Source organism: Mugil cephalus, chromosome 23, assembly GCF_022458985.1.
Source record: "Mugil cephalus isolate CIBA_MC_2020 chromosome 23, CIBA_Mcephalus_1.1, whole genome shotgun sequence".
Classification (NCBI taxonomy): Eukaryota; Metazoa; Chordata; class Actinopteri; order Mugiliformes; family Mugilidae; genus Mugil; species Mugil cephalus.
In genome coordinates this window covers 1946222-1954874 of record NC_061792.1, presented here as the reverse complement: position 1 = coordinate 1954874, position 8653 = coordinate 1946222, and the positions used below count along the sequence as shown (strand labels likewise).

At 39.2% G+C, this 8653-nt stretch overlaps 1 protein-coding gene and 1 pseudogene across 1 annotated transcript in view; one reads left to right on the top strand and one right to left on the bottom strand.

The window, feature by feature from the left end:
* Nucleotides 1–8653, bottom strand: part of LOC125001199 (NLR family CARD domain-containing protein 3-like) — a 283132-nt gene that overhangs the window by 164875 nt on the left and 109604 nt on the right. The gene's annotated exons all lie outside the window — the stretch shown is intronic.
* On the top strand, nucleotides 8309–8425 carry LOC125002914 (annotated as a pseudogene).

Here is an 8653-nt window from a genome sequence, read left to right as displayed (position 1 = left end):
CACGGGACATGGAAAATTTTTTACATCATCAAAATAAAAATGCAATGATCATTTTGCCACTTATAAAAACGTTTTTAAGAAAACATTTCAAAATGGGCTTAGGGAAATCCCCAACATCAACACCCCCAATCTCGTCTGATCTCAAAAAGCAAAGCAGGAGGGGCCTGGTTATATTTGGATGGGAGGCTCCCCGGGGGGAAACCAGGTTTTTGTAACCCTTTTTAAATTTTCATCAGGGGACACGGGAACATTTCCATCTTTCATAATACATGCAATATTGATTTTGACCACTTTATGTACGTTTTTGTGACTGACACCCATCCCAAACCTTCGTAAAGGGCCCGTGTTTGCTTTTTCCCCGTTTGCTTTCAGTTTGAAAGTCAACAAATTAGGGCCCCACCTGGGTTTGTTTTAAAACCCAAACTTTCAAAAGATCAAAGGCAAAGATTTATGCCTTTCATGATAAAAAAGGAAAACTTTTTCATTACACCCATCATAAAAGGGAAAACAATTGGGAATCATCAAAGGAAGCCCATCCCATAAAGTCATCGCCCTGTTTCCATCCTTCGTTTCTTTTGTATGTGCGTGAGTTTCAGGGGAACTACTTATGGATGAAACGTTACTCCATGTGCGCGCATGTAGCCCGACTGCGCCCTGTACTTGCGCAAAAAAATCCCAAAAAAATTTTGCCCCCAACTTGCTCCCATAACTTTGTGTAAAGGTTTTTTTTAAGGCCCTTTCCATTGTATAAAATTTAATGTTGGGGGTTCAGTTTTTATTTAAATTCAGGGTGGGGCCCGGATTCTTTATCGTATTTCTTCTGGGGAAACAAAATTTGGTCTAGGGGAAACCTTTTAACACCCTACTTGTGGTTTTACTACACAAGGGTTTGGAAAAATTTATTTTAAATTATTTCTTTTTTTGGGGTTTCTTTGGGGCCCAATCCCAAGAAAACCCCCAAAAACGTCTGAGGGGGGTTAGCCCGTTGTGATGTGCAAACCCGGGTCAGCTTTAAAATTTTAGTTGTAAAAAACTAAAACCCTTATAGCCCGAACACCCCCCTTTCCCTTATTTAATTATTTATGTTCAAATTTGCGGATTTTTTATAGAAAAAAATTAAAAAGTAAACCCTATGAAAAAAAAAACCCATTTAGTTGTCATTAATCCCACTAATCACTTGAACCCTTGAATTAGAGAAAAGGGCGGGACTATGTTACGTTTTTTCCCCGGGGAGAAATGAAGGTTTTACAGACAATGAAAAAATGATAAAAAAAACCAAAAACCAAAAGGAGAGAAACTATTTTAAAAGTAAATATGTTTAAAGGTACAAAAAAAATTTAAACATCTACTATTTTTTTCCCCACTAATACAAAATACAATTGGGTAGAAAGGGGTAGTGGTGTTTTTGGGTTGGCTTTCCCAAAATCTGACGACATATTTTATCATATCAATATCCCAGGGGGACGGCAGTGTTATAGATCTCCTCCCAAAATTTTAAAAGGTTTTAATAAAAAACTTGATCGGGGAAACCCTTTAAATGAAAACAAACCAAGGGGGAGAAAAAAAAAATGATCACAGAAAACAGAAAAAATTTTGGGAAAAATCTTTCCCCACCCTCTCTTCCTAGGGGCCCCCCTCAAAAAAATTTAATAGAATGTCCCATAGAATTTTTTCCTTCATGATGGTCATAGAATTCTCTCCTTTCACCCAAATTTTTTCCCTTTTCCCCTTAGGGGATAAAATCTTTCCCTTTTTATCTTACTGAAAAGTTTGTTTATACAACCCTCTGTGGATCTGTACATTCTTTAGTGTTTTCTCAGATTTTACAAATTAAACTGCAAGCAAGAAAACGAACACACTTAAATAGAGCAGGGTTTTCTTTGATTTTCGCCCAAATTTTTTTTAACAAATTTTTCCAAAGAAGGGACAAGCATCAATGGAAACCCAAACCCAAAACAGAAAAAGAGCTAATACTCGTAGGGAGAAAACCGGGGAAAAATTGCCGGGAAAGTGCAATTTTTCCCTCAAAGGGGGCCCGGTTTGAATTTGTTACCAATGCGGGCAAAAAACCAACGAAAAGTCGGGGTCAAAGTCAACAAACCCCGTCCGGAAATTTTTCCCGACAGGAAAAAATTTTGAAATTAAAATATGCTAAAATTTTGGACTTTCTTTAAACAGCTGCAAACGTCCGCCTAGGTATAATAAATTGGCTAAGTGCAGTGGGGGCTTTCACGTTAACCCAATCTCGGCAGTGTTCATTTAAAAAAAAATTCACCCCCAAAACCCGGGAAAAAAAAAAAAACCGGGTCGCTTTTTTTTTGGTCTCGGGATTCAAAATCTACCTGTTAAATTCAGACCCCTACTTCCTGGCAGACTGTATAAATTGTAAAGCTTAAAGTCAAAAACCCAAATTTTTCCCATGAAAAGGGTGAGTTGACCACTTATAGAAAATGCTTTTGTGACAGTAAAAGGGTTGTTTAAAGGGCCCAAACCACCCTGAAACCCCCTGACCCTTCGTCTGATCTCGGAAGCCAAGCAGTGTCGGCCGGGTTTAAAGTACTTGGGAATGGGGGGACCCCGGGGAAATACCAGGTCGGGAAAGTTTTTCATTCTCATCAAGAAAAGGGTAACATTTACTCATCAAAATACATGAAATTATGATTTTAAAACCATTATATATACTGCGTTTGTGCAGTTAACATTGTTTTCCCCCCATACCCCCCTGAACACGCCCAAATAGGGGGAGGGGTGATTGCGAGTGGCGCGAATTTCGAATTTGCACAGCGACTGCCTACTTCTCTGTGATATTTTTTTTTTCTTTGTTTGAAAAATTTAAAGAATTGTTTTTTATTTTTATCTTTTTGCTTATTTGTCCCCCCTAATTTTCCCCCCCGGCCCGGGCCCTTTTGGGGGGTTGTTTTTTTTCCGCCCAAACCCTTTTTTTGGGTGAATCAAGGGGGGGAAGAAAAACAAAAAACCCTCAATTTCAAGGAAAAAACCCGGAAATCGAAAAAGTTTGAGAGGGGGTGACCCGGGGGAGGGGGGAGGTGGAAGATACGAAATCAAAATCGCGGTAATGGACCTCCCGAAAGGGGTAAAGAAGGAGTGTGGGGGGAAATTTTTGGTTTTTAGAATGGGAAAACACAAAAATTCGAAACACGATAAGGATGGGGCCGGAAGGCAAAGTTTTATTTTATGGGGATAAGAATTTAAATTTGGGGGGCCCGTAATCGGACGTGCATAATGAACAGCGGGCATGGGCGTTTTCCCTTTTCCCAAAACCCTTTCCCGGGACTGGGGGGACACAAAGATCATGGGGGAAAAACTTAATGAAAAGGGGGGGCCCCCGGGGCCCCGTCGGCAATTTAAAAGCCGTGTGTGGGCCCCCCACAGACATTTTCCGACGGCCAGATTTTTAAAGGTCCGATTCAAAAGAGCAAGGGCAGATCGCTGCCATACCCCCCTAAATTTGAAACTAAAGAGGGGGGTTTGGGGTATTTCCCTGGATCCACGATAGGAAAAAATCCAAGTGTGCAGAAAAGGCCCCAAAAAACCCGGGGCAAAATCCCTTTAGAGAATGCCCCCATTCAAGTTTTTTTCAGGGGCGGGAAAAAGTGGCCACTTTCGCACGGGGGGGGGCCCAGAGGAGAAGGAACGGAGGAGGAGATGGGTGAAAGCGGGGGGAAAAACGGACGCAACAAAACCCCGGGCGGCGATGTCGGTGGGGCGGGGGGAAAAAACCCGGGAAACGGACAACAAGAACGCAAAAGGGAGGGGGGAGAAAAAACCGAAACCCTGCTGCCAAACAAGAAAAGGGGAAGAAGAAAAAGGCCCAGGAATTAAAAAGGACATGAAAAGGGGAGGGAAAAAACCCACAAACCCAAATTGACAAAGATCTTTCAAAGATTCCAGCAAAGCGGAAAGGCGGGGGGAAAACAAAAAGAGAGGGGCGAAAAAAGGGCCCCAAAACCGGTTGGGATTGTATAGTTTTTTGGGGGTTAAAGTTTTCCCTTTTGGGGTTTTTATTTATATTCAGTTTTGCCCTCATGGCCCCCAATTTTTTTAAACCCCTATTAAAGCAAATGGGCTAAGAAATAAGAGAAAAATAAAAGAGCTATTTTTTTGCCTACCGCAGCGATATTAAATGTATTTAAGAAATAATTGGGAGGGACATAGTTTTTAAAAAATGAGAGAGGAATTGGGGGGGAGCTATTATTATAATAATGGGGGTAGAAACGCAAGGGGGGGGGGCAATAATGATTAAAAAAAAACGTTGTCGAAGACTTTAAAAAAAAGGATATAGAGAGAGACGGGAGAATTTTGGTGATAGAAAATTTAAAAAATAGAAAAAATAGAATTCAGATTTAAAAAATATATACCCTTTTCCCAAAAATAGAAAAAATAATTTTTCAAATTTTTAAGAAATTAAAAATAAAAATCGCGGGAAGTGTTTTTTATTTGGGGACTTTTAATATAAAATGTATCCCTCTAGATGTAGGGGAAGGGGGGTTGAATTTAGATGGGGAAAAATCGAAAACATGCTGTCCAGCTGATGAAAGAAAAAGGGGGTTATAGATGCAAAGGGGAGAAGAAATCAGAGAAGAAAAATTTCAAAAAAGGGGGGCAGATGAAGATGGGGTTCTTAAAAACCCAAAATAGAATAAAATTATTTTGGGGTTGGGTGCAAAGTAGCATTATTGGCTTTCATGACAAAATAAGGCATCAAAAAAAAATAGCTTCAGTGACCCTGATGGGGTCCCTGTTTCGAATTTAAAGGGGGAGAAAGAAGAATTTGGGGGGAGGGGTGTGGAATTTTTAAAAGCAGGATTAAAATTTAAGAAAGGAGGTACAAGAAACAGTTTTTTATTTGCTTGACCGGAGGGAAAAGGGGAAGAAGGGGTGTATAAAGAAAAAAAGACAGGGTAGACACAGCATAGGGGGCATGGGGGAAGAAAAAACCCTTTAAATTTAAAAAAATTAGTAATTTTTGATAAAGTAAGAAAAAAAAAAGGGAAAAAAAGATGAAGGAGGGAAAAAGGGTCCCGAAACAAAAATTGGGGGGCGATTAAGTAGACAACAATGAGGGGGGTTATAATTTTAAACAAATTTTTTTGGAGGCCAAAAATGAAGTTAGAGAAATTTTTAGGGGCGGAGAAAAAGTAGAGGGCGATTCTGAGGGAAATAAACAAAATATTCAATTTGAAGGGGGAAAGGTCACAGGGAAAATTTTTTGGGGGGGGTTTTTAGGGAAAAAAAAACAGAATAGAACAAACATAAAAAAGGGAAATTTTAAGACAAAAAAAGAGAAATAGTAATTTTGTGGAGTTTCGGGGAAAAGGTTTCAAGAATTTTTTTTGGGGATCTCTATAAAAAGGGGACATAGATCAAAGGGAAACATTGATAATTTATGGAAAGTGTAGAAAGGAACTGAGTGAGAGGATAGGGGGTGGTGTGATGAGACATAAATGGGAAGGAGGTGATAAGGGCCCTAGGAGGATTTAAAGTGGAAAAGGGGTCCAGGAAGGATGGGTTTATCAAAAGGTTTCAAAAACGTTTCAAAAAAAAAGGGGGGTTTTCGCAAATTCTGGGAGATGTAAATTCCCAAGGGGTGGAAAGAAAAAGGGGAAGTGCAGAATTTTGGGTGGGGGAGGGTTTTTAAAAGCAAAAAATTTTACAAAAAAAAGGGAAATAGGTTAATTTGGAAAAAATACAGGCCAATTAGTTTGCAAAAACAGATTATAAGATACTAACTAAAATCCTGGCAAATAGGATGAAGGGAGTGATAGGGAACATAGTACAGAACACGCAGAGTTACAGCATACCCGGAAGAGACATAGCAGACACAATAGCCACAATCAGAGATTCAATAGAACACATGAAAGAGGATGGGAAAGGGGGAGTAGTGCTGGGAATAGATTGGAATAAGGCCTTTGATAGAGTAGACCACAGATTCCTGTTTAGAGTACTGGAGAAAGTTGGGTTCGGGGAGAGGATGGTGGGATGGGTAAAGAGGCTGTATGACAGTGCCAAGAGCCGAGTGAAGGTAAACGGTGTCTTGACAAACCTTTTCGATGTGGAGAGATCAGTGAGACAGGGATGTCCCCTGTCAGCACTACTGTATGCAATAGTTGTTGAGCCCCTGGCGATGCTGATCAAAACTGACCAGGAGGTGAAAGGTGTTCAGTTGCCCTATGGAGGGACCTGTGTCATCAATCAATATGCAGACGACACAACTATTACGGTCAGGGACAACAACAGTGTGAAAAGGGTGCTACAGATAATAGAAAAATATGGAAGGGCATCAGGAGCAAAAATCAACAAAACTAAATCAGAGATCATGCACATTGGAGATGTAGAGAGGATAGAAATGGGCTTAAGGGTGGAGGAGAAATACATGAAGGTGTTGGGAGTGTGTCTGGGGGTGGCAAGCAAAGAGGCTAGAGATGAGACATGGACTGGAGTGATTAATAAGATAAAAACAGTATGTACACTATGGAGGGGGAGAAAACTTAAACTGAAAGGAAAAGTGATGGTGGTGAATAATTTGTTATTCTCAGTTTGTGTATATGTGATGAGAGTGTTAGACATGCCAGAGTGGGTTATGAATGTGTTTAAACAAAAAATATTTGTGACTTTATATGGGAGGGGAAAGGGGTGAAAATTGCACAAAAAACTTTGATAGGGAAGAAGAGAGAGGGTGGGCTGAAGCTCATTGATTTGGAAATGAAAAGAACGGCAATAAGAGTAAGAACGATCCAAAAATACATGGAGCGTGGATTGAACTATGGATGGAAGGAGTTTTTAAGGAAATATGTGGATGGGATAGGAGACTATGGTTTGTTTATGGGTTTCAAACAATCAATGACAGTTAAAATCCCAGAGTTTTACAGGGAGGTGTTTGAAGCGTGGAGAAAATTTCTACCAAAAGTAGAATATGAGTGTGATGGGTTGCAAATGTTTGTTAACCTACCCTTGTTTCTCAATGAGAAATTTAAATATAATAATAAAAGTCTGTATGAGCCACAATTCATGGTGGCAAATATTAAACAAGTCAAGGATATTATTTATGAGGTCATCCCGGGTTTTTGAGATTGAATTGTATTTATGATTCTGTGAATGATTAGATGGTATGGAAAGCAAAGAAAAAGTCAGCCGAATATTTTGGAGCGGATTAAAAGTAGTATACCTCTGGAATGGACAAACATTATTAAAAGAGACTGTGTGATTAAGCAAGACAAGCGTAACACCAAGATGTATGTGATTGAAAAAGAGAAGAAATGCCTCTTTGAAAATGTGAAGTTGAAAAAGGTATATGAATGGTTAATAGCTGATGTGATAAAAGAGCCAGCAGCAGAGAAAGTTTGGGCTGGCGTGTTCAATGATTTGGATGTTAAGAAGATATGGTTGAATGGGAACATAAAATATAACAGTATAGAGTGTGAAAATAACGATTTCTTATAAACATAACAGAATATATACGAATGTGGTGTTTCATAAAATAAATAATGCTGTAAGTGCAATGTGTGATGTATGTAAAAGTGGCCATGAGAGTTTTTTGCACTTTTTTTTAGATTGTTTTGAGTTAGTTGATTTCTTTGATTTCCTGAAAAAAACATTTTGAGGAACATTGGCGACTTGGGATCAGAGCTGAAGGAGGGGTGGAGGAAGCTCTTTCTGTTTGGTTTACTTGAAAAGAAAAAGACTGTGAAAATTTTGGTTAATTAACTACACTTTGAGCCATGCCAGATTGGCGGTTGTATATAGAAGGAATTATGCTCATTTTGAAGGGAGAAATGTACAAATTAAAGATTTGTTTAAGACAATAATGAAAAAGAGATATTGAACTGAACTGCAAGTATGGGGGAGAGGAGGTGAGAGAATTTTTCATGAGTGGGAATAAGTTATTTGTGATGGCGAAAAGGGAGAAGTTTTATTGAATTGGTGAGAGTTGGATTTGTACTTTTTATTTAGTTGATTTTTGATTTTTCTTTTGATACATTCATGAGAACTATGATAGGTTTGTTTCTTTTCTGATCTATGTGCAAAAGTTGACGTGACGTGTAAATTTGTGATTGAAGACTAATAAAAAGAAAAAAAAAAAAAAAAAAGAACATGCCTGATCTCGTCTGATCTTGGAAGCTAAGCATGGTTAGGCCTGGTTAGTACTTGGATGGGAGACCGCCTGGGAATACTAGGTGCTGTAAGCCTTTCATTTTCATCAGGAGACATGGTAACATTTACATCATCAAAATACATGCAATGATGATTTTGACCACTTATATATACTGCGTTTTTGACAGTTACCATTGCTTACGGCCATACCACCCTGAACACCCCTGATCTCGTCTGATTCGGAAGCTAGGGATTGTAGGGCCTGGTAAGTACTTGGATGGGGACCGCCTGGGAATACCAGGTGCTATAAGCTTTTCATTCTCATCAGGAGACATGGTAACATTTACATTATCAAAATTCATGCAATTATCCTTTTAAATCACTTATATATATACTGCTTTAGTTACATTTGACGTTGCTTACGGCCATACCAACCTGAACAAGCCGATCTCGTCTGATCTCGGAAGCTAAGCATGGTTTCGGGCCTAGTTGTACTTGGATGGGAGACCGCCTTGGAATTTTATGTTTTTGTAAGTCTTTC